The sequence below is a fragment of the Macrotis lagotis genome, chromosome 7 (genome assembly GCF_037893015.1).
Source record: "Macrotis lagotis isolate mMagLag1 chromosome 7, bilby.v1.9.chrom.fasta, whole genome shotgun sequence".
NCBI lineage: Eukaryota > Metazoa > Chordata > Mammalia > Peramelemorphia > Peramelidae > Macrotis > Macrotis lagotis.
The window spans coordinates 217,481,340-217,504,307 of NC_133664.1; the positions used below are offsets into that span (position 1 = coordinate 217,481,340).

General features: G+C 38.0%; 1 protein-coding gene across 5 annotated transcripts in view; it reads right to left on the reverse strand.

Moving 5' to 3' along the window:
- SCAF11 (SR-related CTD associated factor 11) overlaps nucleotides 1–16,003 on the reverse strand; it is a 106,971-nt gene extending 90,968 nt beyond the window's left edge. For 2 of the 5 annotated variants that reach the window (XM_074194885.1, XM_074194886.1), the window contains exon 1: nucleotides 15,476–15,558. The gene's annotated coding sequence lies outside the window, so the exon portion shown is untranslated. Of the gene's footprint in view, nucleotides 1–15,475; nucleotides 15,692–15,898 lie in introns of those variants that run through there. The other 3 variants (XM_074194884.1, XM_074194888.1, XM_074194887.1) reach the window with 3 other exon arrangements.
- Between the last annotated feature and the right edge of the window lie 6,965 nt (nucleotides 16,004–22,968).

Below are 22,968 nucleotides of genomic sequence, written 5' to 3' on the forward strand. Positions count from 1 at the left end.
GGCCCCCAGCAGCAGGTCCGCGACACATCCCCTACTGAGGCCGAGTTGGGGACCTCCTCGGGCCCCAGCCCAGCCCCATCGCACTCCCTTCTAGTCCCCACCCCCAAGGCCAATGGTCTGCATGCTATTTTTAATGACTAATTTGGGTATTTGCTGCACAGTCTCTCTCAATAACTGACCAATACCAGTGATTTCTAGGAATGTTCTCACATTCAACTCTTCCAGTTTTTCCATCAAGTTCCAGAACAAAACAAAGAGTGCCTCATTTACCAAACATCATTCTTGACTATACAAAGAATTCAACATCTTGACTCTGAGTAACTGAAAATTAGCAATTTTTTAAACTCATTCATACCCTGCAATAAAATTAACTTCATATAATAACTCCGGAAGTGGAAATATGCTTCAGACTATCCTCAAAGTTAACATAATTATCTTTTAAGCCATTAAAATGGAAAACCCTTAGGCATAAAGTAGCCTTTGAAGCTCTGCACCTTTCTTCAAATTATTAATTTGTTAAGAACTATAAGAAAAACTATATTCTGAAAATGAAAATTTTTTTAGTCCACAGGTACTAGGAAATATTTCTTCAATTATACCATTATCTCTCCTTCATAGACAAACATTTGCTTAAAGACTTTACTAAACTGTAAACAAAATTTTCAAATTTCAAGTATATTGCAAAGTGAACAAAGTGTGGGAAGACTAATAGAAAAGAAAAATCATGTATCAGATTAAAAAATAAAAAAATGGAAACTTCCCATTATGTAAAATAATGGAAAACTAAAAAATTTCACACCCCATAACATTAAAATCCTTATATGATATAGTTGCCATTTTGCCTAAGCCTGGAAGCCAGCAGTAGCAAAAATGTATTAGCTATTATGCCAACCCTGACCTCGTCCAGCCTTGTCTCTCATAAAGCCCCAGTGGGAAAATTCTAGTCACTATGACTAAGGTTGAAGAAAACAATTTCAAAGAGAACAGTGTCAGTCTAAGTTAAAATTTCTAGCAGAGAGTCTTAACTCAAATAAAATACATGAAAAGATCAGGATCTCATAGTTTACCAAAGGGGTCAAAATATTCCAAATCTTTCTTTCAATCAAGATCAAAAACCCTGAAGTCATTCTCATAGGAGAAAAATCACAAAATAGGTCATATGCAAAAGAATATCATCTAAGAGCCATAGTCACTATCCAATGTTTAATAGACAAAGACATAGAGACAATGGAGCTAATCTTAATCCCAAAACATGTTTGAAACATGTTAGGAATGTTAAGTCTCAGCTTCTGTGTAGGTCCTTTAAATGGTGTCATTGTGATATGTTCAACAAATTGAATAATCCCAAGGATTGTGAATAGGTGTCTCAAAAGAGGCTATAGAAAGGGCAAATGGAATGGAACTGAAAAGCAGAAGGAACCCTAAGAGAGCATACAAACCACCACATGTCCAAGCACACAATAGGATTCTTATACAGGAAGACCTACACAGTGGAAGAGGTAGCAACAAACACCATTCTTACTAAGATCAAGAATGTGATGGATAAGTAATTAGCAAAGATGGAGAATACAAAAAAAAAATCACCTCCATTTTATAATTGATATAGATCTGACAATTTCTGTACCAAAGACAATATTGAAGAATTGAAATGTGACTATTGAGGACTTGGATTTTTAAAGTTCTCCTGGTTTTCCCCAACTTTTTGATTTTCTCTTCCTTACAAGAACCCTTAAAAAAAAAAACTTTCATTTATTTAGAATTTCTACTTTATCAACTGATATATAATGATATAATTATTATAGTTTTGAGTAGTCAAACAAAACTTTGAGGAAAGCCCAGTGTTAATAAATTAATAAAAAATTGTTTTTTGCTTACAATTATTTAATTAAATAAGAAAAGTTATTGATGTTTTTGAAAAACTAGCTTTGCATGAATTTTACATAATGGAAAGTTTCACTTAGTAATAATTTAGTATTTTGGAATTTTTCAAAATTCTGGTTTAACTACATGTTTATTTTGAGGAATAAATTTAAATGTGGCAGTGGTGTGGATCAGTCAAATATTTCAGTGTAAAGTTTGAAGCTGTAAAAGACAAATGATTCTTCATAATTTTTTTGAAAGGAAACAAAAATGGAACCTTAAAAAATAAGTATAAATTAAAAAGTCTGTAGACTTCTGCATTCCTTACTGTATTTGATTAAGCCTTTCAAATTTAAAGTGGGTTTTTGTGTTTTTCTTACTTTTTAAAAATCCTTATTCACTTTATATATTCTTTTATCAGTGGATACTCCTATTTATTGAATATAGTAACTTGTTTACAATCTTTTGAAGTGCTATATATGGCAGTAATTTACCATAAGTCTGCTCTCATTTGTAATAAAAGTTATTTCTATTTTAAAAAAAAAGCAAAACTTGATTTCCATTCATTTCAATGGAGAAAATAACGAAGTAATCAAGGTGATAAAATGACGGATGCTAGCTTTCAAGTCAGAGATATTAAATTCAAATATGTGTAACCAAAAAAATTAACTTTATAGGGTCAAAGGTTACCTATCTGTAAAATGAGAGGGTAGAATTTTGAGGTGCTTTCAAGAGTTAGATCTATGGACTTCCAGCCAAGATGGCAGAGAGAAGACAGGCACAGTTCTAAAGTCTCCTGATCTTATCCCATCTATCATATAAAACAAACGTCTTAAAAGAAATCCGACCCACAAAACCCAGAAAGAAAAGCCAGGAGGAAGAACATCTACCTCAGGATTTGTTTCCCGCAGCAGCTTTAGCCGAATTCAGGCAGGTGAGTCTTGGCTCAGAGGGAGGATCAGCCCTGGATCAGTCAGATTAACAGCTGAATTGGAACCAGGAGTCTGAGGGCCAGAGAGCCAGACCTGCTGGATCAGAGGTGGGGCTAGACGAAAAGGGCTTGAGTCAAATAGGGAGTAGAGGCACTGGTGTTGGTGCTGTCCCCCTGGAGCTTGGGGACCAGGCTGGGGGAAGAGTTCTGGTGCAGGAGAGCTGCAGACACCATCCCTGGGCTCTTCCGGTCTGAGAAACTCTGAGTGCAGGCCTCCATTGCACAGAGGCCTCTCCCCAAACAAAGGTAAACTACTTCTGCCTCAGGCCCAGGTGTCTGAGCAGAAGAACCAGCCCAGCTGAGGAATGACCTCAGGCCAGGGTAAAGCCCACCACTGATTGAAGGCAAAAGAATTCAATAGTTCCAACTCCTCCCTTCCAGCAAAGGGAGAAGGCCTCTCAACCAAGGTCACAGACACTCCAGAGAGGACAACCAGCACCTGCTACTCGCCAGCCAGAGAAACTGCACTCAGTAAAGCCTTTAGTGATCCCAAGCCCAGGTGAACCAGCCCGCCCCCCCCAACTCAAGGTCTTAGCATAATGAAGAAGAGTCAGCAAAAAGGTGGATCCATAGAAAAATTCCTGGAAGGGAAAGACCCCAACTCAGAGAGACCTGGAACCTCTAAGGAGAATACAATCTGGCCTCCAGCACAGAAAGACTTCCTTGAAGAAATAAGGAAGGAGCTTAAAAATTTGGGAGAGACAATTAATACCTTGCAACAAGAAAACAAAACCTTAGAAAGCACAATTGGACAAACACAAAAGGAGAATAAATCTCTCAGATCATCAATTGGACAATTACAAAATGAGAATAATTCTCTCAGATGCTCAAACGAGCAATGCAATAAGAAATTAATTCTCTCAAAACCTCAAATGGTCAAATGGAAAGCTCTTTCAAAAGGAGAACTGACCAATTGGAAAAGGGAGTTGCAAAAGGTTAATGAAGAAAACTCCTCCCCCCAAAAAAGAATGGAGTCCACAGAAACTAATGACTCCACGAGACAGCTAAACAAAATCAAAAAATAGAAAAAAATAGAAGCAAATGTAAAATACCTCATCAACAAAACCACTGACTTCAAGAATATATCGAGGAGGGGCAACCTGAAAATTATAGGACTTCCTGAAAACATTGAAGAGAAAAAAGGCCTGGATGTAATATTACAGGATCTAGTGATGGAAAACTGCCCTGATATCATGGAATCGGAGGGCAAAGTAGTTATTGAATCCCCACCAGAAAAAGATCCTAAAATGAAAACACCAAGGAATGTTGTGGCCCAACTGCAGAACTATCACATAAAAGAGAAAATCCTGCAAGCAGGCAGAAAGAAACAATTTAAATATCAAGGAGCCACAGTAAGGATCACGCAGGACCTGGCTGCATCAACTTTAAGGGATCGAAGGGCCTGGAATGAGATATTTCGAAGAGCACAGGGAGCTTGGAATGCAGCCAAGAATCTACTTTCCTGCAAAGCTGAGCCTTCTCTTCCAGGGAAAAAGATGGACATTTAACAAAATGGAAGAATTCCAAAAATTTCTGATGAAAAGACCAGAGCTAAACAGAAAATATGGACATCAAACAAGAGGTTCAAGAGACACGTGAAAAGGTACAAAAAAAAGGGGTGGGGGGGAATACAATCCAGTAAATTGAAACTGGCTATATCCCAGCATGGGGGGGGGGGGGTAAAAAAAAAAAGATTCTCATAAACCTTGAGAAATGTAAATCTAACAGAGAGAATACACCTAGCCAGAAATGATGGACATTCATGACCTATCCATGAGACTACTATCTAATGTGATGTAACTGGCTTTCACCCCACTTGGGAGAAAGACTCTAATAACTCTCAGGAATTTTGACTCTATTCGATAGAATATACAGAACTAGAAGGGAGACACTCAGAATTTTCTATGACTTAGATAGAAGGATCTAAAAAAAAACACTACCGCCCTAAATAGGGGCACAGGAAAGAGACAGGAGGAAAGAGGAGACTGAATGGGGTAAATCTCATTACTAAGAGGTACAAAAAACCTATGGTAATAGTGGGGAAGAAGGGAGCAGAGGAGAAACACCTGAATCTTCTTCTCATCAGACTTGGCTTAAATTCAACCTACACATACTCAGTTAACTTATAAAACATCTAAACTTTCAAATATTAAAAGGGGAAAGGGGGAGGGGGGACAGAGAAAGGGAAGGGGAGTGGGGGAAATAAGAGGAAATAACAAAAGGAAGGGAAGGGAAAAGGGGAAAGGGAAAAGGAAGGGAAGGGTGTGATATAGGAGGGCAAACACACTGAAGGGGGTGGTTTTCAGAAACAAAAGACTGAGGAATATGGATAAAAGGGGGGGAAAGGGGGAAAAATACAAACAGATGGGAAGATAGCATGGAGGGCAATAAAGAATTAGTAATCATAACCTTAAATGTGAATGGGATGAACTCTCCCTTAAAACATAAGCAAATAGCAGGGTGGATTAAAAACCAGAATCCTACAATACGCTGCTTACAAGAAACTCATTTGAAGCAGAGAGATACATATAGAGTAAAGGAAAAAGGATGGAGCAAAATATATTTTGCTTCAACTGAAGTAAAAAAAGCAGGGGTAGCAATCCTTATCTCAGACAAAGCAGCAGCAAAAATAGATAGCATTAAAAGAGAAAAGGAAGGAAACTATATCCTCCTAAAAGTTATCATAGACAATAAAGTCATTTCAATATTGAATATGTATGCACCCAGTGGGACAGCACCCAAATTCTTAGAGGAGAAGATGAAAGAATTACAGGAAGACATAGATAGCAAAACTCTACTAGTGGGAGACTTCAACCTCCCACTAACAGATCTAGATAAATCGAATCATAAAACAAACAAGAAAGAAATTAGGGAGGTAAATAGATTGTTAGAAAAATTAGATATGGTAGACTTATGGAGGAAACTGAATGGGGATAGAAAGGAATATACCTTTTTCTCTGCAGTACATGGAACTTATGCAAATATTGACCATGTACTAGGACATAAAAACCTAATGATCAAGTGCAGAAAGGCAGAAATAGTGAATACATCTTTCTCAGATTACAATGCAATAAGTCATATGCAATACTGGGCCAAGGAGATACAGACCCACAACAAATTGGAAACTGAATAACCTCATTTTAAAAAATGAGTGGACCAAAAAACAAATTACAGAAAGAATTAACCATTTTATCCTAGATAATGATAATAATGAAACAACACGCCAAAACCTATGGGATTCAATCAAAGCAACTCTCAGGGGATATATTATAGCTCTAAATGCTTATATGAATAAATTGGAGAAAGAGGAAATTAGAGAAAGAACAAATCAAAAATTCCCAATTAAGTACCAAATTAGAAATTCTAAAAATTAAAGAAGAAATTAATAAAATTGAAAGAAAAAATTATTGAATTAATAAATAAAACCAAAAGTTGGTATTATGAAAAAAACAATAAAATTGATAAACCTCTGGTCAATTTCATTAAAAAAAAAGAAAGAAGAAAACCAAATTGCTGGTATCATAAATACAAAAGGTGAACTCACCACCAATGAGGAGGAAATTAAAGTAATAATTACAAATTATTTTGCCCAATTCTATGTCAATAAATTTGATAATCTAAGTGAAATGGATGAATACTTACAAAAATATAAGTTGCCCAGGTTAAATGAAGAGATTAAATACCTAAACAACCCTATCTCAGAAAAAGAAATTCACCAAGCCATTACTGAACTCCCTAAAAAAAAATCTCCAGGGCCTGATGGATTCACAAGTGAATTCTACCAAACATTTAAGGAACAATTGGTTCCAATCCTATATAAACTCTTTGGGAAAATAGGGAAAGATGGAACTCTGTCTAACTCTTTCTATGAAACTAATATGGTACTGTTACCTAAACCAGGAAAAGTTAAAACAGAGAAAGAAAATTATAGACCTATTTCCCTGATTAATATAGATGCAAAAATCCTAAATAAAATCTTAGCAAAACGATTACAACAAGTCATCACTAGGATAATACATTATGATCAAGTAGAATTTATTCCAGGAATTCAGGGTTGGTTCAATATTAGGAAAACTGTTAGTAAACTCAATTATATCAACAACAAACCTATCAGAAATCATATGATGATATCAACAAATGCTGAAAAAGCTTTTCACAAAATACAGCATCCATTGCTATTAAAAACACTAGAGAGTGTAGGAATAAATGGACTGTTCCTTAACATAATTAGCAGTATCTATCTGAAACCATCAACAAGCATTATATTCAATGGGGAGAGGCTACAGGCATTCCCAAAAAGATCAGGGGTGAAACAAGAATGCCTATTATCACCACTACTATTCAGTATCCTATTAGAAATGTTAGCATAACCAATTAGAGAAGAAAAATAAATTGAAGGAATTAGAATTGGGAAGGAAGAGATAAAACTCTCACTCTTTGCAGATGACATGATGGTCTACCTAGAGAATCCCAAGAAATCATCTAAAAAACTACTGGAAACAATTAGCAATTTTAACAAAGTTGCAGGTTATAAAATAAACCCTCCTAAATCCTCAACTTTTCCATATATGTCTAGCAAGAAACAGCAGGAAGAGCTAGAAAGAGAAATCCCATTCAAAGTAACCTCAGACAATATAAAACATTTGGGAGTCTATTTGCCAAGATAGACTCAGAATCTTTTTGAAAACAATTATAAAACACTTCTCACACAAATTAAATTAGATTCAAATAACTGGGCAAATATCAACTGCTCATGGATAGCTAGAGCTAATATAATAAAAATGACAATTCTAGCAAAACTAAACTATCTGTTTAGTGCCCTACCAATCAAAATTCCAAAAAATTACTTTAAAAGTTAGAAAAAATTGTAAGTAAATTCCTATGGAGAAATAAAAAGTCAAGAATTCCCAGGAACTTAATGAAAAAAAAGTGCAAAAGAAGGTGGCTCAGCCCTACCTGATCTAAAATTATATTATAAAGCATCAGTCATCAAAACTGTTTGGTATTGGCTAAGAAATAGAGTGGTGGACCAGTGGAATAGACTAGGTGTAAAAGCAGGAGATGATTATAGTAATCTGCTGTTTGATAAACCCAAAGAGTCTGGCCATTGGGATAAAAACTCCCTCTTTGACAAAAATTGCTGGGAAAATTGGAAGTTAGTATGGAAGGAACTTAGATTAGACCAACACCTCACACCCTTTACCAAGATAAGATCCAAATGTTTCCAAGACCTATGTCTTGGAAAGAAACAATACTATAAGCAAATTAGAAGATCAAGGACTAGTCTACCTGTCAGATCTATGGAAAGGGGAACAGTTTATGACTAAGGAAGAGTTGGAAAACATCACCAAAAACCAGTTAGATGATTTCGATTACATTAAATTAAAAAGCTTTTGCACAGATAAAACCAATGTAACCAAGATCAAATGAAATGTAGTAAATTGGCAAACAATCTTGACAACTAATGATTCTGACAAAGGACTCATTTCTAAAATATACAGAGAACTGAGTCATATTTTTAAAACAAAAAGCCATTCCCCAATTGACAAATGGTCAAAGGATATGCAAAGGAAATTTACAGATGAGGAGATCAAAGTAATCTATAGCCATATGAAACAATGCTCTAAATCATTAATTATTAGAGAAATGCAAATTAAAGCTTCTCTGAGGTACCACCTCACACCTCTCAGATTGGCCAGTATGACCAGGAAGGATAATGATCATTGTTGGATGGGATGTGGGAAATCTGGGACACTATTACACTGTTGGTGCAGCTGTGAACTCATCCAACCCTTCTGGAGAGCTATTTGGAACTATGCCAAAAGGGCAACAAAAATGTGCATACCCTTTGACCCAGCAATACCACTACTGGGTCTATACCCTGAAGAGATGAGGGAAAAGGGTAAAAACATTACTTGTACAAAAGTATTTATAGCAGCCCTGTTTGTGGTGGCAAAGAATTGGAAATCAAGTAAATGTCTTTAATTGGGGAATGGCTTAGCAAACTGTGGTATATGTATGTCATGGAACACTATTGTTCTATTAGAAACTAGGAGGGACAGGATTTCAGGGAAACCTGGAGGGATTTGCATGAACTGATGCTGAGTGAGATGAGCAGAACCAGAAAAACACAGTACACCCTAACAGCAACATGGGAGTGATGTTCAACCTTGAAGGACTTGCTCATTCCATCAGTGCAACAATGGGGAACAATTTTAGGCTGTCTGCAAAGGAGAGTACCATCTGTATCCAGATAAGGAGCTGTGGAGTTTGAACAAAGTGCAAGGACTATTCCCTTTAATTTAGAAAAAAAACAGATAGCTTATTGTCTGATCTTGTTATCTCTTAGATTTCTCTTCTCTTTAGGGATATGATTTCTGTCTCATCACACCCAATTTGGATCAAGGTACAACATGGAAACAAAATAAAGACTGACAGAGTGCTTTCTGGGGGGGGGGAGGGGGAGGGAAGCAAGATTGAGGGGGAAATGTAAAACTCAAATAATATCTTTAATAAAAATAAATTTAAATTAAAAAAAATAAATAGGCATTGGTTCCAAAAAAAAAAGACTTAGATCTATGATGCTAAGATTTCCTATCATTTTATTCTGTATTTGGACAAAAAATTAAATTTTGAGCTCCACAAAGAACCAGGAATATATCCAATTTATTCTTTTTTTTCCCTGTTCTTCAGCATGCAGTACAGCTCTTATATAATGAGTGCACTATTTGTTAAAGTTATTATAAACAACTAAATAGTGGGTAATGTCATTACGTTTTAAACTTTAAGATCTTTAACTCTTCTTCTTAACCATTTTCAAACAATTGCCAAGTCCTATTCAAGAACGGATTATTGGGGGGGGGGGAGGAAGAGAAAATAATATTGGGGGGAAGAGGGGAGTTATCACATGAAACATATTTCATAAAATGAAATGATAACTTTGCAGGTTTCTCTTAGCTCTATGATCATATGTAATTGGAAAGCTGCATTTTCTTGAGGGATGAAAGTCCATAATTTTGTACACAAAAAAGGAGCAGGGAATTAGGAAATTCGGTAGCTTAACTTTCTATAGAAAGAAAACATTAGACTAGTCTGGCAGTGTGGATGGAGATAAGCAGGAAACCTGGTTTCAGCAAGAAGGAGCTGGCATGTCTCCTAAATTGTGACTTCAAACCTGAGGAAAGGGTTTCAACTTCAGGTTGATGATGGCAAATGTGTTTTTGTTTTGTTTGTTTTTTACAGTTATGGGTTCAGGAGAGAAAGAGAAAGATCAGCAAACTACTAATGAAAACAACTCATCTTTTCCCCAAAAACTTCCCCTATGTTGGAATTACCACAATCCTCCTAGTCATCCTTGTGAGGAAACCTGGGGTTGTGCTCAACTCCTCACACTCACCCTCTCTCTCATCCCCTGACATCCAATCAGTTGCTCAGATTGTTGTTTCTGTCGTAACATCTCTCCTAAACACTCAATGCCCTCTTCTATCTTCAGACTTGCCATGACCCTATACAGTCCTTCACCTTACTTCTGGACTGATTAAGGTAGCCTGCTGGTTGATCACCCTTCCTCAAGTCTCTCCAAGGAACAAGTCAGAATCATACAAGATTTAACAGCTAATTCAGGGAGCATGAAATGTGATATTCCAAAACACAAAAGATCTTTACTTGTTGGCTTACAACCAAGAATAATTTCCCCAAACTAAATATAATCCTACCAGAGGAAAAAAAAATAGACTTTGAAACTGAAGACTTCCTAATAATCCTATTAAAAAGAGTGAAACTGAGTTAAAACTTCTAAAATGGGGGTGAAACTATTATCCTATAAGAACCTAAAGTCAAAAGAGGTCATATAGGAGTCAAACAAAATGGAGGTTTAGGAGTTATTTTTGTTGTATTTTGTTAATCTTAAAAAGAAAAGGAAGGTGGGAAAAGGAAACAATAGAGGTGAAAAGGAGAGGAATGGAGTGGGGGAACTTAGATAATTAGAGATGCAAATATAAATAAGGATAGTTAAGAGGGCTTCTCATTTGAACCTTAATTTCATCAGAGGAGGGTTAAATATACAAATACACATAACAAAGTGCTTGAAGTAGAAAGACATTCAAGTACATAGGACAAGAAGAAATAGAAAGAAGAAAGGGGAGAATAAAAGAGATCGTAAATCTAGAAAGGGATCAGGCATAATCAAAACAAATGGTGAATTCAGGAAGGATAAGGAAAGGGGATTCAAAAAGAAAGGATAAGAACCAATATCATAGATCTGGATAAGGAGACTTTAAGGGAGGACTGATAACTTTTTCAGGAGGATTGATGGGGAAGAAAGCTATCCATCTGTAGAGCAGCTGCAGCTGAGAGAAGTGCATGAGTGCCACTGAAAGACAGACTTAAAAAGGGTTGAAGAAATCAGAGAATTAAAATACTTAACAATGAAGATATTAGTCAATATTAATGTCACATTATTGGTAACTCTTATTTGAAGTACTGCCTCTTAAGGTTGCTGATGATCCCCTAACTAGAACATATTTTACTGTGAATGTGAAGTGTAAGAAAGAATCAGAGTTCTCCCCAAAATCAAGAAAAATGTAACCACATGAAAAATTTAAAAATCTGTATGATATCATTTTATTAAAAAAGAAAACTGAATTGTGCATAGCTTATTTTTCCTTTTAAATTTCATTAACCAAACAAATCAATATAGATTCATAGCAAAAGAAATAGGCACATAAAAAAACTACAATTTTAATTTTACATTTAACCCCCAAGCATTTAGTAAGCTTTTGTGATTATCCATCAATATTAACACAGAACCAAGGATCACTTAGTCCAAGTTCCTTCCCAAGGCAAAAAATACTTAGATATCTTTTGTCAAATTAATCATAAACCTGCTTGCCGCCTAACTAATTCTAGCAGCTCACTAACTTTCATATTTCAAAGACACCACTATCCTTCCAATTTCCTAACATTATCCTGGATTCTTTAATCTGCTCACTCCAGAGGTGCCAAATTGTCAGAGTTCTATCTATATCTCTTGCATACAACCCTTTCTTTACAACTATAGAGCTTAGCTCAAATCAAGCCCTCATCACTTGTTACCTAGATTATTACAACAGCCTTCTAATTGGTCTTCTGATGGCAAGTTTCTCACTCCCACACTACTGCAAAGATAATTTTGCATTAACATTAGATCTGATCCATGATTCCCCTACTCAAATCTCCAGGAGTTTACTATTATCTCTAAGATAAAACACAAACTTCTGCATTTAGTTTTTAAAACCCCACACAAACTAACCCAAGCTCTCTTGTCAAGCTCACTGGACATTTTTCCTACTTCTACCCAGAGATCCAGTTAAACTAGTCTTTTCTCACCCCATGAGTAGAATTTCCACATCCTTCAAATGATAGTGCCATCTTTCTTGAACTACCTTATTATTTAGCTACTTTATAGATATTTATATTTATTCACTTTAATTTTTGTTTTCCCCCTGGCACAAAGTAGGTATAATAAGAGACATACTGACTCATTCCATTGTTGGGAAACTCACTGCCTAAACCTCATCTCCCTCAAACTTTGACTGAACTTCAAAACTGAAAGTAACCTCAGGGAGTCAAACCAAAGTAACCTAACTCATAAATCCAAATCTTCTAAGTCAAATTCTTGTACTCATGTTTGAATACCAGTACATCCATTAAGTATCTACTATGTGAAAATACTTAAGCCATAAACACAAAAATAAAAGTCCCTTTTGTCAAGAAACTGACATTCTATTCAAGAGCTATGATGTGTAATACCTGTAAATACATGGTAATTTTAGGTGCCAGATTTTATAATCTACAATTTCTCTTCTTGATCTAGGTCAAGGTCAAGAAGGTAAGTTTCTGTCCACAAGATAATTACTCTGTATTTTCTTAAGATTGGGATATTAATATGTAAGATAGGTAATTTAATAAATACTTCTGTACTTTTAGGAGAAGACAAAATTTCATCAATGTGGGTAGTCCCTCTACAAATTAGGATTTTGATGATGAAATCAAATATTCAATTACATTAATCAGTAATAATTCAGTTAACAGTTTCAGTTTTAAAGCCCATGAAGTAGGGGTGGCTAGGTGGCGCAGTGGATAGAGCACCGGCCCTGTAGTCAGGAGTACCTGAGTTCAAATCCAGTCTCAGACACTTAATTACCTAGCTGTGTGGCTTTGGGCAAGCCACTTTAACCCTATTTGCCTTCCAAAACAAACAAACAAACAAACAAACAAACAAACCTAAAAAAAAGCCTATGAAGCAGATAGTTAATATGAAAAAGCTAAGACTGAGAGATTTAAATGATCTGCTTGTGTTTATACAGGGAGTATGAGGAGGGCATTCAAACCCAGGTATCCTAAATATTAAGAGTGTGTTATTCAGATAATAAAGAGTAGAAAAACTAGGTTTATGCCTCTTCATATTGAGCCCACTTTTTTCTTATTCTTTATGAATATTATTTATGTATAGGAGACCATGTTTTGGAACAGAATAAAAACAAACGAAGGGCAAAGGGATTAGGCTGAGTTAAAAAATGGTGATCCACAAAATAGCACATAAAAGTTTTGCCAGTAGATTTTACCTGCCATGTCCTTAGGCCCACATACATTCCAACTTTATATCCCTTTACCTCATTACCCAAAACCACAAAAAGATACAATTTGATCCTGCTTACTATAGAACTGAATCTATTTGAGTACAGAGGTGAAATACAAAGTTTCCTCATGAATACTTTCCCATTTCAGTTCTACTTTACAACCAACTTTTCACTTTCAGGTTATTTGTATTAATCTCTCCAAATTATGGTGAAGAATGTAGAGCTTTAGAAAATTGAACAGATACCACTGAACCTAATTCTCTTTTGGACATTTAGTAAAGAATTGAAGTTGACATTTGTTTTTAAATTCTTTCAATGGAGTTTTGAATTCTTGGGGGTTATTAGATTTTAGTCATGATCAAGGATCATGAAATCACTTAGTACTGATTTACTCTATTCAGAATATAGTAACAACACAGTATCTTAGGAGAAAAGAGAGAAGAGTAAATAAGAGAAATGGTACGAAAAATATTTATCCTAACGAGCTTATGGTCTGCAGCATAAAGTCGAAAAGGATACTTTGTAAGTAACATGAGAACTTCTTTGAAGCATCTGAAGAGTTGTGGTGTAGAAAAGGATTTTTCCCTTTTTGGTCCCACAGGTCAGAACTTGAGAGAAATGGGTGGAAGTCATGAAAAGTTAAATTTAGACTTTACAAAAGACTCCACAAAACTTTCTAACAGAACTATATAAAACTGGAAGGAGCTACCTGGAAAGGTGATGAATGGGTTCTCCCTCATTATACCACTTCAAAGCAGAGAATGGATGATCATTTCTCAGATTTTCCCATGGGGATTCCTTTTATATGTAGATTGGACTAGATGGGCACTGATTTCCCTTCCAGGGGTGGAATTCAGTGATTTTGATAAATTCTATTCATAGCCTACCAACACATTATCCAGGTTTAAATCTTAGAACTATTTTCCACATTTAAATTCACTGAGATGATCACAAAAAGTCACTCTCTGAAATGAATAGTCATTACCAGCATTAAAATATTTGCAAAGTTTAACTGAAATGAGACCTACATGATGGTTCTCTAGCTTTCACTGTAGCCAATAAGAGGTAACCCTAAGAAAAAACTTGTTACAGGACTCACATCTTATTTAATCAATAAATCACCCTCTTTCCTTACCAACCAAATCAATTTTTTTTTCAAATGTAAAATGTCAAACCTGCAAATTCCATTGTAAAAATAGAGAAACTATTTGAAAAAATCTAAAATATTCCAATGGAAGATGATAACAAATTACTGATGCTATTGGAAGGAAAATTCAAAGATAGCAAAATGACTGCATTAAAAAGTTTTTACAAAATTATGAAGAATCAGAAATCATTAAGATATTATTTTGCTTCCAATATTAAATTATTAACAATTGTATTACTATACAGCAGTATGCATATACAACTTTTTTGAAATTAAAAAATTTCGAATACTAAGAACTACAAGCAGCACTTTAAAGTTCACAAAAGGAATTTCCATCTTAAAAACCTTTATTCCTAGGTTTTAGGAATTAACTCTCACTCATGCGAAGGAATAATTAAATTACAGGCCAGAAATGAGTTCAAAATTTTCGGGTTTTTTTTTCCCCATGTAGAAAACTTATTACCGGAAATTCGTAACTGATCTTTGGGTTGTTTACAACCTCCGAAAGAGATCACTTTCACCTTGCCCTTCTTACTTTTTTCGTTTGTATTATTGTTGGCTTTAATAAATGACTCTCATATTTTAAAATTTTTCTCTAACCCAACTCCATAGCGAAAATCATGGTGGTAGTGGCTTGGTCATATCCTTGAAAAATAATCTATACTATTTAGATGCAAGATAAGAGTATTAAAAAACAAAATATTCATTATAAATATGTTCAGCGATTAATCCAACTCCGAAAACTGAGTTTAAAGGTTATTTTAAAGAAAATTTAAGATGGGGGAAGAAACAAGGGGAGAGAGATTCTTTTTTTCTTTCCCAAAAAAACCCTCAAGGCTTCTAGTTTGGAGATCCCACCTAAGTTCAGCAATCCGGACCTTTTGTTATCACGGCAATAAAGAAGCTGGGCAGCTTGGAGGGTTGGGTCGGGGTGCGCGCTGATGCTGCAAAGTTCCTCACCCACAAGTTCGGTTTCCCCAGAAAACTGGAAATGCGGCCTTGGTGTGGCACGGGCAGGCTCAGGATCGGCTTTCGGGGGGTCTGGCTCGGCGGCCCCCGCTCCGATCGCTGCAAGCCCGGGGAGGCCGGTAGGCCACGCCAGGGAAGTGGGGCTGGGGTGCCGGGCCCCCAGCTTCCCGCGGGGGAAGGTCCAACTTTTGTCCCCGCGAGCGGAGGCGCGCCGAGGCGCCCGGAGGCCGCGCGCGGGCCGGGTCCTCGCCGCCGCCCCTCGCGGCCCTCCCCGCGCCTCCCCTCCCCCCGCCGCGCCAGCCCGACCTTCACCTCGGGCTGCAGGCGGGGCCGGGCTCCCGCGGCGGCGGGGCCTCCTCCACGCGGGCCTCGCTCACGCGCCGTCCGAGCTCCCCAACACGGGCTGCTCCGCCGTGCTGCCTCCAGCCCCGCGGGGACGGCGGGTCGGGCCGCCGCGTCTCCCCGGCGCCGCGCTCCTCGGCCCCCTCCCGCGCCTCCGCGCCGCCACTACCACATGTCGGCACGCGCTGGCCGCCGGACCTCGCTCCCGCCCCGCGTGGGCTCGCGGCCTCTCTTCCCCTCCGGGCGGGTCTCCGGCGCCCGAGGAGACCGCGGGGCGGCGCTGCCACCCCGACTGAGCGGAGCGCGGGGCCCGACGTGCTCGCGTCACTCCCGGAGAGCGGAAGAGGAGCCGAGCAAAGGCTTCTGGGAGCGGCCGGGGCTGGGGGGGGCGCTTCCTACCGCTGGGGACGCGGCGCTGCTGCTGACGCGCGCGATGACTGCGGCCCGGGCTGGCCCCGGCTGGCCCCGGCTGGCCCCGGCCCCGGCTGGCCCCGGCCCCGCAGCCCGGCACGTGCACAGCTGCTGGCAGCTCGGAAACGGGGCGGGTTGCCCGCGGTGTGGCAAGCGGGCTTCCTGGTCTCGGGGCACAGTGCTGGCACGGCGCCCCCGACGCTTCCGTGCCTTTGCACAGGCTGCTGCCGGCTCCACAGAGGAGGCCCTCCCCGTCTCCAAACCCGAAATACTTAGAGCTTTTTCCCCTCCCAAAAACTCGTGCCAAGCCCGCATGAGGGCTCTTCTCACTCCGCTGCCCACCTTTTATTTGCTTTAATCTCTGTAGCAGACGCTGCGGTGGAAATGAGCACAGTGAGAAGAGGACTAGGTTCAAGTGTGACTTGAATGCACTGAGTTTGTAACGGTACATATACAATGTTTCCACCGTAGGTGGTAAGAAATGGATGCTGGGGTCTGTCAAGTGACCGATGTGTGTAAGTCTTTAATAAATGCTTATCGGTTAATAGATGCTCTTGAATTTGTAAAAATTATTACCCGGGGGGAAAACCTTTGAAGCAACTCTTTTATAAAGAACTGATATCAAGATATGTGGGGAATTGATATAAATGCATAAGTTGCATTCCTCAATAAAGGATTATGAGTTCTTAAGCAACAAAAATTGGAAGGGGGGGGTCTCAGTGGATAGAGCACCGGCCCTGGAGTCAGGAGTACCTGAGTTCAAATCCGACCTCAGACACTAAATAATGACCTAGCTGTGTGGCCTTGGGCAAGCCTCTTAAACCCACTGCCTTGCAAAAAAAAAAAAACCCTAAAAATAAAAGTTGGCAAGTTAATTCCTCAAATGCTTCAAACATGTTTTCATCGCTAGCATTCTCACAGATAAGTAAATACAGGACACAATTACCATCTCTCTGTGATAATTCTCAAATCTCCTTTTCCTCCCTCAAACTGCCGATTTCTCACATGTTCAGCTGTCTTATTGGATATATACTAGTTTCTGTGCCTTATTATTGTGGAAGAGAATGCCATCTTCCCAGTTCTTCCACCCAGCAACCCAGGAGTCCTCCCAGGTTCAGCGCTACCCCCCACCCCCTTCATATCCAAGCTGTGACCAAGGCCTCCCATCTCTCCTCTGACACTGTTTCCGGTCTACTGTAAGCACATAGGCAATTGTCTGCCTGGAGGGTCTGCCTGCTTGCAAGTCTTTCCTCATTCCAACCCTTGCTCCAGCTACTAAAGTGATTTTTACTAACATATGTCCAACCATGTCATTCCCTATGTAATAGCCTCCCAGTAGTTCCTCATTACCTCCAAGATCAAATATAAAAAATGGTATTTGGCTTTCAAGGTTCTTCCTACCTTTCCATCTTCTTACACCTGACTCTGTGCTTTAGTAATATCAATGTGGTAGTTATTGTGGAGTGGATTGGAGAAGAGAAATTAGGAATACAGAGAAACCAACTAGGAGAAACATCATTCTTTGGTCATCAAAAATTCCTTTATTTCCCCAACCACTACTGGCCAACTCAGCTGAGATGCTAAAGACCCTAAAGAAACTAAATTCCTAAGGATGTTAGTAATCTACCTGAACTCATTCCCCAATGATTAACAAACCATCCTTCCCAGTTATTCTGAATCCCTATCATTTAAACTCAATTCCCCAGCCTTCACTATATGATATTATATTCTCATTCCCCTCAGCCTCAATCCCTTTAATGTCTTACTCTAAAACTATTCACCTCTTCCACTGTACTTTCTGGAATGTCTGCTCCATTATCTTAAATTTTTTCCTTTTGTATTCCAGCTATCTTCTGGTTCTATGAAGATTCCCTAGCTTTCCTTCCCAGCACTGGTCCATTTTCACCCTTTGCCAGTTCCCTCTCCCTGATTCAGTGGTCAAGGTAGAGGAGTTGAAGTTCTCCAATGCCACTTCCAAGGGCCTTCCTCTACCGCCATCCTTGCAACTTGATCAATCGAGTCGAGTAAACATTAAGTGTCTACTATATTCCAGGTCCTGTGCTAAAGCACTTGGAGATGCAAAAAGAGGCAAAAGATAATCCCTCAATCTAAAGGGGGACCAATATGCAAACAAATATATATAAAGCAACCATTAGGATAAATTGGAAATGGTTAACAGAAGGAAGACACTGAAATTAAGAGGGATTAGGGAAAGTTTTCTGATTATTTTTAGATGGCTACTGGACATCCAGTTTGAGATTTCTGAGGTTGTTGGAGATGGGAGGAGCTCAGCAGAGAGTTTGGAGCAAGATAGGTAGATTTGAGAATTATCAGCATAGAGGTGATAATTAAATGGTAATTAAAACTATGGGAGCAGCTAAGATCACCAAGTGAAGGAACTTTCTCCCCTCCTCTTTTATATTATTAAAATGTTAAGAGAAAGCATTCAGAATTGTTAAAAACAAATTTACTAAATAACCAGCTTTGCTACTCAGTGACTAGTAGTCTTATAATGATACTTGTAGTTTTCTTATTCTGAATAATTTCTTTGCAACAGTATGACCCCTTCAGCCAAGAACAAAAGCTATTGTTGAGATAAAAATCTAGCAAAACATGGTTATGAGAATATTGTCTGATACTTTGAAAAAAGTGTTTTCCTTTCATCACGTTTTGCTGCCCTTCGTGTCCTCTTTTCACAAAAGCTATTGAAAAGACATTTACCAAAGATACTATACTTACCAAATTAGAGATAGTGGGTATAGTTATGAGTATATCTCTTATAACTTATGAAAATAGAAACATGGACTAGAACTAGACTAGGAACTTGGGTACAATTTGTGATATTGTTTCCTTAAGGAAAAGTTCTCATTTTCAAACAACCATCTTATTAAGATACTTTGGGAACATGAAACAGTTGGTGACCACCTGTCTATAATAATCTGACTTCTCTCCACCAGTCCAACCTAAATTACTATTTCTTACTATCATGCATCCTCTACTCAAGCCTAATTTTTTTCATCATTCTTCCCACATGGCCAGCTCATTCTTTCTTTTTTTTATTTTTGCTCATATGGTTCCCTTTATTAATATATATATATATATATATATAGTATCAGTGATTATGTTTTAACCTCATTTCACTTAAACATTTATTAAATTTTGGATGATGAGTCACTAAATTGTTTATTATTTCATGAGTAAACTCCTTGAAGATAGCAGAGCTGTAATTTGAGTAAGATGACCAAAACTTTGTCCAAAGAGGCTGAAATCTGACATCACTTGTATTCCTTTTTTTTTCCTGTTTGTTAACTGTTTCTTTAATAAAGCAGGCTAGACACTCCTCCGGCTAGGAACCCCCCCCCCCAACTCGCCCCAATAAAGACACAGGTGTAGCGACTTCCTGCACAAGGCTCTCTGGTACTGATGTTTCGTGCAAGACGGAACCCACTCACATGGGACCGACAGGAAACACAGGGAGGTCCACTTGTATTCCTTTTTGCAATTGGAATGGTTCTACCATGTTCCTTCACATATATGTGGCTTCCTAGCATCTCTCCCAAGTGTGACAGCATCCTTAAAAGTTCTCCTCTAGGGGCAGCTAGGTGGCACAGTGAACAGAGCACTGGCCCTGGAGTCAGGAGTACCTGAGTTCAAATCTGACCTCAGACACTTAAAAATTGCCTAGTTGTGTGACCTTGGGCAAGTCACTTAACCCCATTGCCTAAAAACAAAAACAAAAGAAAGTTCTCCTCTATAGGATTTTGTACCTTGAAATCCAATGTTCCCCTCCTTTCCAACACTACAATTTATATGAATCGTGTATGTATGTGTTCACATGTGTGTAATTGTGTGCTGTTTATCATGGGGCTTGTTTTATGGCAAGCGTTCCAGGATACCAGAATTGCTAGTTACTGCTTTTGAAAAAGGGTATAGAACATTTTCTGAGCTCACTTTCCCAATACTTGACCTCGAAGGTCTGATCCTCACTTATTTACATAACCCCTCAGGTTTCTAGGGGTAGATGCAATTAGAGGTATCTTTCTAATAATATTGCTCATAACTCCCCCCATAACAGTTTAATTATTTAATCCCTCATCAATATAAATGAACCAGATTTATATCAGTTAGCTTTTAAAAATGAGTATTTAGGGGCAGCTAGGTGGCACAGTGGATAGAGCATCAGCCTTGGAATCAGGAGGACCTGAGTTCAAATTTGACCTCAGACAATAAGTACCTAGCTCTGTGACCTTGGGCAAGTCACTTAACCCCCATTGCCTTAAAATAAAAAAAATTAAAATAAGATAAAGAGTATTTACTAAGAATAGAATATAAATAGAAAACATTTACTAAGAAAAGAAATATACAAATATTTCCATGAAATGAGGGAAGCAAGTGCTGAACTGTACAGGAAAAGGCCTCTCTGTTACACCTTTATGGAAGCATGCTCCCAAGCCTCTGCATGATTAGCTATCAAGGAGAGTATATTGGGAATACCCCTGTTTGAAGAATGACATACCTAGAAAATCATCTAAGCATTTTTTGAACTCGTGTTTATAACCTCAATTCAGGACAGTTCTTTCAGTGTCTCAGGGATCCCTGATATGTGGAATGCAACTGGAGGTCTGAATATATATTAAAAAGATGGAGATAAGATGTGAGAGAGGAATGTACTGGGAGAAAGTGAAAGGAGGAGGTAGAAAGGGTAAGTTATTTTACATAAAAGAGGCAAGATAAAGCTTTTGGAGTGGAGTGGAAGAGCTAGCCAGGTGTTAAGGTGGAGTGAGTGAACCCTGCTCTCACTAGATTTGACTCAGAGAGAAAATAACATACACACTCATAGGGTGTAGAAATCTATCTTATTCTAGAGGAAAGAAGGAGAGAAGAGCGGGGAGGGAGAAAGAGGGATAGGGTGATAGAAGGGAGGGAAGACTGTGGGAGGGGATAGAGATGCAAAACACTTTTGAGGAGGGAAGGGGAATAGGATGGAGGGAACTATAGTTAGCAGTGATAACTGTGTGGGGGGGGAATACTGAAACACATTTCTCTGACAAAGACTCCATTTCTCAAACATAGAGAACTGAGTCAAAATTTTAAAATAGGAACTTTATCCCAATTGATGTATGATAAAAGGATATGAAAGTTTTTCAGATAAGGTTTTCAATGCTATCTAAATCATTTTAAAAAATGACAACTCACTATTGATAGGGGAAATGTGGGTTGGAAAAATTTTGCCTATGCAAAAATTTATACCTACTGGATTGGCTAATAGGGCAGAGGGAGAAAATGACAAAAGTTGGAAGGAATGTAGGGAGAATGAGACATTAATGCACTGCTGGAGGAGTTGTGAAGTGATTCAACAATTCTATAGAGCAATTCTGAATAAGTGGTGCCACTACTAGGTCTATATTCCAGAAGAGATGAAAACAGGAAGGAAAAGGACATATATGTATAAGAATATTTATAGCAACTCTTTTCTGATGTCAGGGAACTGGAGATTGAGGGGATCCCTATTGATGGGGAATGACTGAACATATTGTGACATGTGATTAAGATGAAATGTTATTCTGTTATAAGAAACGATGAACAGGATGTCCTCAGTAAAAATCTTACATGAGCAGATGCAACTAGAAATGTTCTATATACAGAGTAACAGCAGTGTCGTAGGATGATAAGATTTACTTTTTCTCAGCAATGCTGTGACCCAAGAGAACTCTGAAGGACTTAAGATAAAGAATACTATCCATCCCAAAGACAAAGCTGATGGTGTCTGAATATAGATTGAAGTATATATTTTTAAAAACTGTTTATGAGATTTGTCCTTGGGGGTGTTAATTATATTTACTTTTATGATAAGACTATTGTGATAGTGTTAAAAAACAAAAAAAGATTTGATTATGTCATATTTCCTGACATCATAGAACACTTGGCCATTTTTATTGTCAGACTCTTGATGAACACTGGTGGGAGGGTGGGAAGATTAATGTTAATATAGGTGGAGCTTAAATGCTGTAAGGATAAGTCTATAATTTTTTATTAGGTTAGTCAGGTACTAACTGAAAGAAATAACACCATGTCTGACAATTGATTGACCAATTCATCTATGTAGCAAGAAGATTCTATGAAATCAATACTGGATTAGTCAACCACATTTATGCAAAAAAATTCAAGGTTTCTCTAATGATAATCATTTTAGCAAGTTCCTCTAATCCAAGCATTCAAGGTTAGAAAACTTCCTTAATAACAATGTTCTTTTGGTCCATAATTCTCCTGAATGGTATACATCTCACTCTATGACAGAATTACCATTTTTGTGTCCATGTATTTGAGAACAAGAGAGAAATGCTTTTATGTCTATGAATAATAAACTACTTTATTCTTGAAAAAAAATAGCCCCACTTCAGAAAAATTGAATAGTCCATTGATGGAGTCCCTAAGATAAAGAATCTCCAGGCCAGAAGGATTTATAAGTGAATTCTGTCAAACATTTCATGTTACACTTAAAGAAAATATATAAACTATTTGGGAAAAAAAAAGGCTAAGGAGACCTACAAAATTCCTTTTCTGACACAAATATACTGCTGATACCTAAACTAGGAAGAGCCAAACCAAGAAAGAAAATGACAGACCAA